A 10,609-nucleotide genomic window follows, 5' to 3' on the forward strand; every position below is an offset into this window, starting at 1 on the left:
TATATCCATTACATTAACTATATCTTTTAAAACTGCTGTGCTTATTTATGACTTACTAGATTCTGTATAATATCTTTTTAAAGATCAAGAAGCAGCAACCATGATTTTGAAAATAGCTTAACATAAACTTTGGTATATGGAATAAAATAAAAGAGTTACGCGTATGTTTAAACTTTTATATTAATTGTTGCTGTTGTGTAAATCAGTAGGATCTTGGAAAGATACCTCATGATGAGAAAATAGGTTTTGTCTTTTGTTACAGCTGCATGTAGTTGTGACTACTTGAAGCATTCTCTTGAGAAAGATACTGATTTGAAGACTGGACTCAATGAAAAAGAATGGTGTGACTGGTTGCTAATGTCTGCTATGGACACGAGATGGTGATGTAACGCATCTGTGTCAGATATTTGATATCTGTGGGTCAAAAGCTTACTTAAATGAAACAAAACGTTTATGCAATATTTAAACAGAACCAACATCCAGTTTTTATACCCATGATTTCCAAATCTTTAACTTTGAAAGATCTCATTTTTAGGATGGGAAATGTATGAACTTCACAGTAGTATTTTAGCATTATACATTTTCTCTTGCAATGGTTATTAAAAGTACAACTACTATGTTCTGAATTAATAGGTTTAAATTAATTTGCATTTTATTGGTTACAACTGCATCAACATGCACTTGAAAAAAGCAAGTGTATCTGTGAAATATGTGATTTTATTTATTCAGTATATTGACAGTACTTGAAATGCATATGTATTCTCAAACTTCTTTGCAGTTAAATGGTAAGATGGCTAAAGCCACCATAATAATGAATAAGACTTGACCATTCACCAACCAAAACGAATGAAAATAGAGAAAAAAGATCTACATTAATAAAATAATACAAATTTTTAAATTATGATTATTTAAAGAGTTTCTACTCATTATTTGCTCTCTGCCAACCACTAGGTTAAACATTTTGTATTCATACTTTCATTAATTATCAGAATCATGCTATGAATACATATTGTAATTCCTATCTCACTTCTGTGGCTTTGTCACAAATATAAGCTACAAAGCTGGTAAGTTGTGGATCTAGGTTTTAAATGTTCATCTGTTTGGCTCTAATCCTTGTACTCTTACCACTAACTTCCTTCTGCTTTGGGGTTTGGGATGCATTATTTATTATACTCTTTAATTTCTTTAATTTCAGCTTTCTTTATTTAAATGTTCTACATGCAAGAACTGACATATTGTTCTGAGTATATATATACTTTCAGATTCAGTCTCATCTAAAGGCTCTTGATAAGAAAAAACCAAGCTCATGGCTTAAATTTGACAAATTGTAGCAATAATGTCTAAACTACAGAAAAGAAGAGAAAAGAAAGTATTAGGTACATTAGCTAAGGAGACAGGGATCACTTTTAATTTTACTTTTGCATCATAAAATCACTCTAAAATCTTAACTACTTCATATACTATGTGTGTGTGCATTTTTAAATGTTTGAACAAAATGTGAAACTGTTAAGTTTCTGTCTTTCTTAAGAGCAGTCACATTTTCCAGTCTCCTGGATAATATTGTAGTCCTCATGTGAACTGCAGTTCCTCCAGTTTTTTTGTTGTTGTTGTTTAACTTGGCTCAAGTGCACCTGTTCTATTGGCCTTTGTGACTGTGAAAGAGATGTCTTTAATAAACACTTTCATTGCCAGTACTGTCGAAAATGCAAATGTACTGCAGGGCATCTGTTTCACCAATTAATTGGTGATAAAAAGAAGTAACAGCTTTGTTATTATTTCTACAATAGCTATTTTCCAAGACAGGACATGCTTCTTTACTTATCATTATGAGAGGGATTATCTGTTGATTGCCCTGTCACTACAAGAACTAAAAAGTCAACATTTAAATTCTTCCTCTTTTTTTCCCAATAGAAGGATAACTGGAACCACTGCATCATACATACGCTATTAGTTCTATAGACTATGAGTCAGACCACAGGTAAAATATTACAGAATGAAATCTGGAGTTGTTGGGCCATAGCGTGAATCATAGAGATATAATTATACACATTATTGTTATAATAAAGATGAAATACAAACTCATTATTAAGCCAGTTTCCTTGGTGGGTTGACCCACATTAATAAATAATAAAGTAATGCAGATTAAACTTTGAAATCACTTTAGTCACTTTCAATTGATGGAAAATGAAAATGTCAAGTCAAAGATTTACTTTATGGGTTGCTTCTTCAAGATGATATTTTATCACAAGATCCTCCTAGATAGTGGAAAATTAAAAAAAAAAAAGTCACTAATGATACTGAAATTATCTTACATGGATGAATGAAAATGAAATCCAGGCAAAGTCTTCTGGCCCATTAGCGCTTTGTAAACACAAAAATGGAGAACTGGGTAGACTGTCCCTTTGGTAATAAACCAAGAACCAGGTGTCATAACTTTGTTTCCTTTGTGTAAGATCAGCAGAGTTTATGTAAAATACATGCTTCTACCTAAATATTTTGTCTAATATTATATTAAAGACAATTAAAATCTAAAAGTAAAACCTACTATTGTATGGGTTCTCACATTTTCATTGATTTTGATTGGTGAACACTCCAGTCTTATTCCTTGATATGGAACTTTTGGTCATTTCATCATATTCAACAAATTTACTTTGAATCCACAAGAGAACTTTAAAGAGGTTGCTACAAAGTATAAATGAGAATAGACTGTCAAAATCCCTGAAGAAGTACATGTTTTAAATGTTTTATTTCAATCTATCACACCTCTATTTTCTCACAGATTTGTATTTCGTGTTAAAAAATACTATACTATGATCTGCAACTTGACATTCAGGTTAGCAGCCTGTAAGAATTTTTGAGACAAGAGTTTAAATAATCTGTCAGGCAATATGAGTCTTATTCTTTAGTCAAATACAGTTGGTAATTTTAGAATGATTTATTTTTCTCCAGCACTATAGAAATTGAAGATTATATGCACTGGTGGCCACATTCTGTGATAAATCTGAGTAAATTTACATAACATTTCCTAACTTCCTAATAGGGTAAGGGAATTGACAAAGGAATTAAAGGTCCTTAGAAAGAAGGCGCTACATGATGCATATGATCATGACCTGTAGATTAGGTTTTTATAATAACCACCTTTGGGTGGAATTTAATTGAAAATTGGGGGTGGGGGACAGTTGAGAGGAATTCAGGAACCCTGGAACTTCACACTTAATTTGGGCTCAGCTCAGAAGCAAACGATAAAACTGCAAAGAAAGTAAAGACACGGTGGTCATTTTTATATCCTCTGTCCTTTATGAGATTTCAGAGGACATGTAGGGATATTAACTTTACTACCAAAGAGTGAATGAACCCACCAAAATTTCTGCATAACTGAAACCCAAGGTTAGTGGTGGCGGAACCTCTTTCAAAACTTCAAAGTTGTCAAAGTCAAGGTGACTATCCCAAGACAGAGCTGGATATTTTGACAGGGCCCATCTTGTCCTGTAGGAATTCTGGGATGCTTTGTTCCAGAACCCCACTAATCTGTGACCTCCACCACAAGCCTGAGATTTACCCCAAGCCTGACCCATACACCATTCACACTCACCTTATCTCTGACTCTTACCTTTTCTTTACTTTCCTGTATCTCTACCTTCCCCTTTATCCGTACTTCCTCTGAAATGTGCTTTTTCTTGAGCTTCATCCTATAGTTGAGAGAAGAATCAGCCTCAGAGACAGGGTGAATGGTACATTACACTTGACAAAACAAAACAAACAAAGCAATAATATTGGAATGGCAATGGCTGTTGTTTCAGCTATCTATGGACCCTGTGAGAGAGTCAAAATCTCCTTCCTGTTAAAATGCCTTACTCCCTCGGTGCACATATTGCCTGGCACAATTGCTTGACCCAGGAGACTAGAATTAAAGGCACAATGGGTCCCTAAGGGCTGCAGCCAAACCTGGAGTCCACCTGAAATCCCAGGGGTCACTGCAACCCATACTGCTGCCACCTGCTCGTTTGACTCTAAGAGACTTAGCTCCAAATCCACCAGGCATTCATCTGCCCAAATGTGGTGCATTTAGAATTAGTCTTTGTGTTCTTCAAGTTAATTAAATCTCCATATTACTTCCATGAAGCCAGTATTATTCCAAGTCTGAATAGACAATCCTTTCATAAATGGGCCATACCTCTTCCTTAGCATTTCAATGCTGATGCTGGAGGATCATAAATTGCAAAAGCTGAGAGAAACTTGAGATGGTCACTTGATTTATTCTCTTATTTTTCATGTAAGTATTCCTGAACTTGGGTGGCATACATCATGTTTCCTGTAGCTATGTCCCAGCACAATGTTTAGGAATGTCTAGTGGCTGGTGGATTTATCAGGGTTTGGGAAATTTGGGAAGTTGGAGATGACTCACGGAATTAGGGCAAAGTGAGAGAGCTGTTTTTATTTTCTGGGCTCATCATCTCCCCTGTCACCCCTATGAAAATCCAGTCACTTTATTAATTTCTTATTACACTAACATTATTGGTGAAACAACAGGTTCTGAAATAATGTCTCTCACATCACATTATGAATTGAAAAAAAATCTACCACCTGAAGTTCTAACCAGTCTGTCTGAATTAGATGTTAAAGGGAAGAATGGAGAGTAAAGGGGTGAAGGAAATAGGCTGGTGGGGAGAGGGAAGCAAGGGGAGGAGGATAAAGGGAGGTATCTGAAGAACAAGACAGACAAGCTTCTATCTTTGTGGTGGCACCCTTCCAATATGTGACTGAGTTTTCCCATATTCTCCTTTGCCCTCTCTCTGCCCTGGGAAATGTTAGTGTCAGCTACTTGCAAACCATGTCGTTGAATTCTCCAGCACCTTTGTGGGGTAGAGGAACTGCCCTTCAAATGTGATTGGGGTCAGTCACACACACAGCATCCAGTTAAAGGCAAGAAAGGGTCAGGAGAGCACTGGAAGCATTATACTGCGTGTGTGAAAGCCATCCGGCATTCCAGCCGAACTGTCCTGCAAATGGGTGTTTCCATTCCCCTAAAACGTACTGAGGTGGTGTAATATATTATATTATCAAACCTGTACTCATGCTTAAGGAAATGGATGAGGATGTTCCTTTCTGAATAGTGTTGACCTTTGGTAGACAAAGGGATAGTTTCTTCCTGCGTTTTTACAGGTATTTTTAGTAATGCACTAAATGAGCATAGAAGCTAGAAGGCACTTTTTCTTGGGAAATAAAGTGGTGATCTCTTTGCAATAATTTATCTCCCTCTGATATGTATAACTGCTTAAAATATGATGAAAATTAGGTTCGAAATACCCCACATCAGGAAGCCCTTTGAAACATTAAAGATGGAAGGCTTAAAAGAAAAAAAGTGACATATTTAATAATAAAGACATAAAACATTTTGCATATATATATATATATATATATATAAACCATGAATAAAATTTAAAAAGCAATAAAATGACTGTGAAATTACTTGAAACCTATATGATTGAAAAGAGTCAAGGACTTTAATATATGAGGGTTCTTATATGTTGTAAGAAAAATATTAATATAAGTAGATAATCAAAAATAAATGAAAATGAAAAAATGTTTGAATGTTTAATTTCACTAGAAATTGAATGACTGCAAACTGAAGTGTGTGGACTTTCTCAATTCTCGAGTGAGACTAGCTTATCCTTTCTTAAATATACTGTTAAAAATGCAGAGTAGGAGAAGCTCTAAAATGCTGTGGGGGGGTAAATTCTTTCACAAATTTTCGAATGTGATTTGCCAAATGAAAAACTCACATCAAGAATTTTATCCCAGGGAAGTATGAGTAATGTCACTTTTTTTCATTAGAGCAGTTTTGGGTTTTATAGGAAAATCATGCAAAAAATAGAGTTTCCAAAGAGTCCCCATCCCTCTACAAATACTTTTCCCTATTATTAACATTTTGCATTAGTGATGTCCACAACATTTTGTAAAAAATGTGATCATTGCCTATTTGGGTGATATTAGGGAAAGAGGCCAGAATGTCTAACAAAAGAGCATTAAATGAGATTGTACACTTTTTTTGTTTTTAAAGAATATTAGAGACATTACAGAGTGTCCATATGATGGGATTTATTAAGATTCATGCTTTTATAAGTGCTAATGCATTACCCAATATAAACTTAAAGGGACTTCATGTATATAATTTATAGAAACAATTTTGTTTTTGAAACACTGAAATATGATTAATTTAATTCTTTTTAAACTTTTTGTGTAATATATACACATAAATATGTCCATCTATATATATACCTTTAACTGTTAATGATAGTTAATTAGTTAATTCTGGATGAACTAAATACATCATAATAACTATCACTTTCAAAATTAAACAAAATATTATTAAAGAAATAAATATTTCTCCTGTCTTTCCCCATCCTTCTTACCACCCATACTGAATATCTTGACCTTAGTGCTGCAAATACCAACAGGAAGCTGTAATGGCATTTGGGCAAAACTAAAGCTAATACTTCTTTCACCTTGATCTCAGAGACTGTCTGTCACTCGCCTTGGGTCTCTAAGAAAAAAATAGCCCATGCCCTCTTCTAGTGCCTCTACTGCTTGCTATTTTGCTGACATCTTCATTTTAACACTCCAACGCATGTCCATATAACTATGTCCATGAAAAATAAGTCCCTACGTAATTGTCAGTTTTTATCTAAATGAACATGTTTTTTCTTTTGCCTATCTAAATGATAATTCTATTAACAATCTACATTATAATTCTATTAACAGAGTTTTAGAAAATACTTTAGTGAGGAGAAAAATAGCTTCAGTTTACCCTGCAACACAAGATGGTTTGTGGTTGGTAGTCACTGGGAAAATAACACTTCAGGGAAAAGAGAATTTAGAAGGAGGAGGTAGAAAGGAAAAAGGAGAAAGGATGCAGATATCCCTCAGTTTAAGTAAATTGACTCCAAGAATTTCAAAATATTGAAGTTCTGGAGGGTAATTAATTTGTCCTACATAAAGTTCTAAGATTTTTCAAGCTGGATCAATTAGGTGAATGATCTTACTGATTATATAGCAGATAAATTCTGTTAGACCCTGTTACAGAGAATGTCTGCCCGCCCCCCCCCCCCAAAAAAAAAAGGAAGAAAAAGAAGGCATGAAATGCTAGTAGCTCCTCGTGTAAAAGTTACAGGAGGCAATTTTGTGGTCCAGAGAGAATGGTGAACCTGTCGGTATCAGTCAAGAGGAAGATTTTAGAGAAGGACAATAATACAACAGACAAATGAATAGTGGTTTGCTGATCATGGCTGAAAATCTAAGACAGAATCACAGTCCTAGTGTTACAAACTCACCATCCCTCCTGATCACATTTCTACAGCACCAAATTTTCAGCTTAGTCACTATTTAATTTCTCTTTAGAACAAAAAAAAAAGAGATCTCTATTTTCATATTGGGAACCAATAGAAAATTCAGGTCATTCTACATCTAACTTTGCCTGACCACATCTATCATACTGTGTGGAAGAGAGAGCTGGAAAATAAGTACTGTTAAGAAGGCAGGTTTTCAAAAATAGAATTATTATTGAAGTAAAAATGCATTTAAGCATAAAAGGTATCATTTGAACATAGGGTGAACTTTAACAGTTAATTACTAAAATAGTGTAAAATTATTGAGAAAGCATTCATTTTCGTTTATGTTTAAAATTCCGGAAGAAAAATAATCTTAAAATAGTCCCAAACATTTGGAGTACTTCTGAATTAGGATTCTTTGAAGCATGAGGATAAATGGATTCCAGGATGATTCCAAAAAGGCACCAAAAAGTCATAAAATTTCTGAGTGCGTACAACTGTTGGATGTTTAGTCTATGCTCAACACGTTCTCTAGGTTTGAGATGAGGTTGATTTTATTGCAGATGGGAAAGATAGTTCAAGTGAGGGTGAGGCTGTCATTTTGAGATTCTTGAGAGGCTCAATGTTTCTAACCCTTGAAAAATTTGTAAAATACAAATGTCAGCCACACCTAATTGGTGCTGAAGTTTTAGCTCATTGTAAGTGGATTTATAAAGAGTAAATGTCTCTTACCTAATGTCCTGTGTTAACTGTATATGAGCAAATGTTAAACTTCCTGGTGTAATATAATTTGATTAGACAACTTGAATACCATAGAGACATAATTTTTATGTAATATAACAATTCATTGACATAAATTTTCAGGCACTTTTTTTCCACTTCAAGAATTTGGTTTTGGATTCAGGAGAGAGAACATATTAAGGGTACCCAGAATCAGAATTTCAAATAGTTTAAATAGTCAAAGTGATAATGTGGAGTCATATTTTATCAGGTGCACTGCAGATTAGGTGCAGTAATCTGTACCCAGAAATCTAATATGAACCTACCACTCTATTATGTAGAATTTTGGTCCACATGCCAGTTCCAAAGGCACTATTCATGTTTAATCCATTCTGGGACAATGACAGCGTGTTCCTCCTTATTTATCAGTCTCCTCTACCTGTCTCCCCTGGTTCCTTTATCAGTCTTTAATTTATCACTTTAATCTTCACCTTCCTACTGAGAAGACAGAACAGCTTGTGTACCTCCCACAATTCTTTACAAGATCATATTTCTTGATGGTTGCATGGTAGCCCATTAAGCAGCTTGCACGGAGGGCATGAGGTGTCAAAATGTGAGGAGTCAGCATTAAAAGGAAAAATAAATATAGAATGCTCTGATGGGTATGTGTATCCCTGGTATCATCTTCATTGGAGAAAAAGGAAGCAAATTTTACGTTTTCCATATGGGCCCCATCCCCCTTTTCAGAAGAATAAGCTTTATGGGTCTACCCTGACCGTGCAGTATAAAGAACAGGGAATCTGAGTCAGATGGCTCTGAACTGTGGTTCACATCTTAGCTTTGCCACACTTAGTCTCGATGGCTAAGTTGCTTGAATTCTCCAAACTGCAATTTTCTTAACTATAAAATGTGGATAAAATCCCTACCTTATAAGATCGTTACGAATATGAAACAATATAAATAATTTTAATTGCATGTTCCATAGTTAGAACTCAATAAATGGGAGCAATTGCTATTGTTATTATTATCCTACCCAAGGGCTGAGAAAACAGTCCAGCTACCTGTTTGCACACACACTGGCTGCTGATATCACCCTGAGGCCAAGAGTAGCCACAGTTACCTTTCATGAATGACCTGATTTCATTGGCTCTAGTTCAGAAGCTGAGAAGATACCGCCTCACTGCATCATAATGATCTGATGCTGCTTTTTCCTGTATAAAAACGCTGGCCACCATGTATCAAAATATGCTTTATGGGGAAAAAAAAAACCCAACAACCACAATCCGAAAGAAAAATCTAGAATCAAAACTCCCTTAATTTAATATCCATATGTGCTCAGAGAACCCAACATGCCCCCTGCTCATTTGTGCCATATTCGCCTTATGCTCTCCATTTGTGCTTGGCTGTTTTTGTGGCTGCCTCCAATACGGAGAACATGCTTCCTCTAAAACTAGAGTTTACCTCATTTTCCTGTAGGTGTTAACTCAAACGTCATGCCTACATGAGCTTGCTTGGTATAACTTCGGAAGCAAAGAAATTTCACAGAAAAAAAAAGAAGAGAAAGTGAATATCAGATTTAATGGTGTGCATAGCAAATATTTGGGGGTTTGTACACAGCAATATCTACAGTTCCTCTCCTCATGTCACTCCTATCTGAGCGATGGTGTCACCCCACCACGGGAGATATTCCCACCATGAGGATAGTCTAAGGTAACAGGGTATCTTGATGAAGGATCTATACTTATAGGTACTTATCATGGATTCCTCTGACCGGCCAGTTGCTGCTGCCTAACAGGCACAAACATCTTCTTCAGAGAAAATCATCAATTAAAACCCAACAAGAAATCACAGAGTTGGAAAGCGTTTAGGTTTTAGATTCTGAAGTTGCTATTCTGGAGATCCCTATAACCCTGCTAACTCCTGAAAGAAAATGTTTCTTTATCCTTCCTTCTTGCTTCCATTTCAATTTATTGGGCAAGACTCTAGGTTATGTTCCCATCTGTTCCACAGGAGAGACTTATAATTCTATCTTTCTTTGGGTGGAGTTCTCAAAAGAGAATTCATTGCTATAAGGTTATCTTGTCCACTTACTATTCTGGCTTTTATGTTGAACATTCCCATCCCTCAGAGCACCCAGGAGCAGGGTCTATGGTCTCTTACGCAAAGACACATGCACCTGTGCTACTTCCCAGAAGCATCTTTCCCTCTGTTTCAGGACATTTACTGTATGAGCTTAAACAAGAGTATCATCATTTCATCTTTGATCCTAAATACCATTTATTAACATCAGCCCAGTCTTCTGACTTCATTGGAATAGTATCATATATCATTAAACCAAAAGACTTCCTTCTAAAGTAGGCAAGACATTCTAAAGCCTATTTTCTTCCTAAAAGAACATCACCCTCTCCATTAAAGATGTGTTAGCTAAGAAAGCTCTAGATGTCTGTTCTCAATTCTATTAGTTGTGTATCAAGGGAGATCAGAGTTCAGAATTCTGCTACCAGTAATCGGGGTTATTTTGATTCATTCTGTTATCCACTGCACAGTCATGCTTATATTGC

The sequence above is a fragment of the Choloepus didactylus genome, chromosome 9, assembly GCF_015220235.1.
Source record: "Choloepus didactylus isolate mChoDid1 chromosome 9, mChoDid1.pri, whole genome shotgun sequence".
Classification (NCBI taxonomy): Eukaryota; Metazoa; Chordata; class Mammalia; order Pilosa; family Megalonychidae; genus Choloepus; species Choloepus didactylus.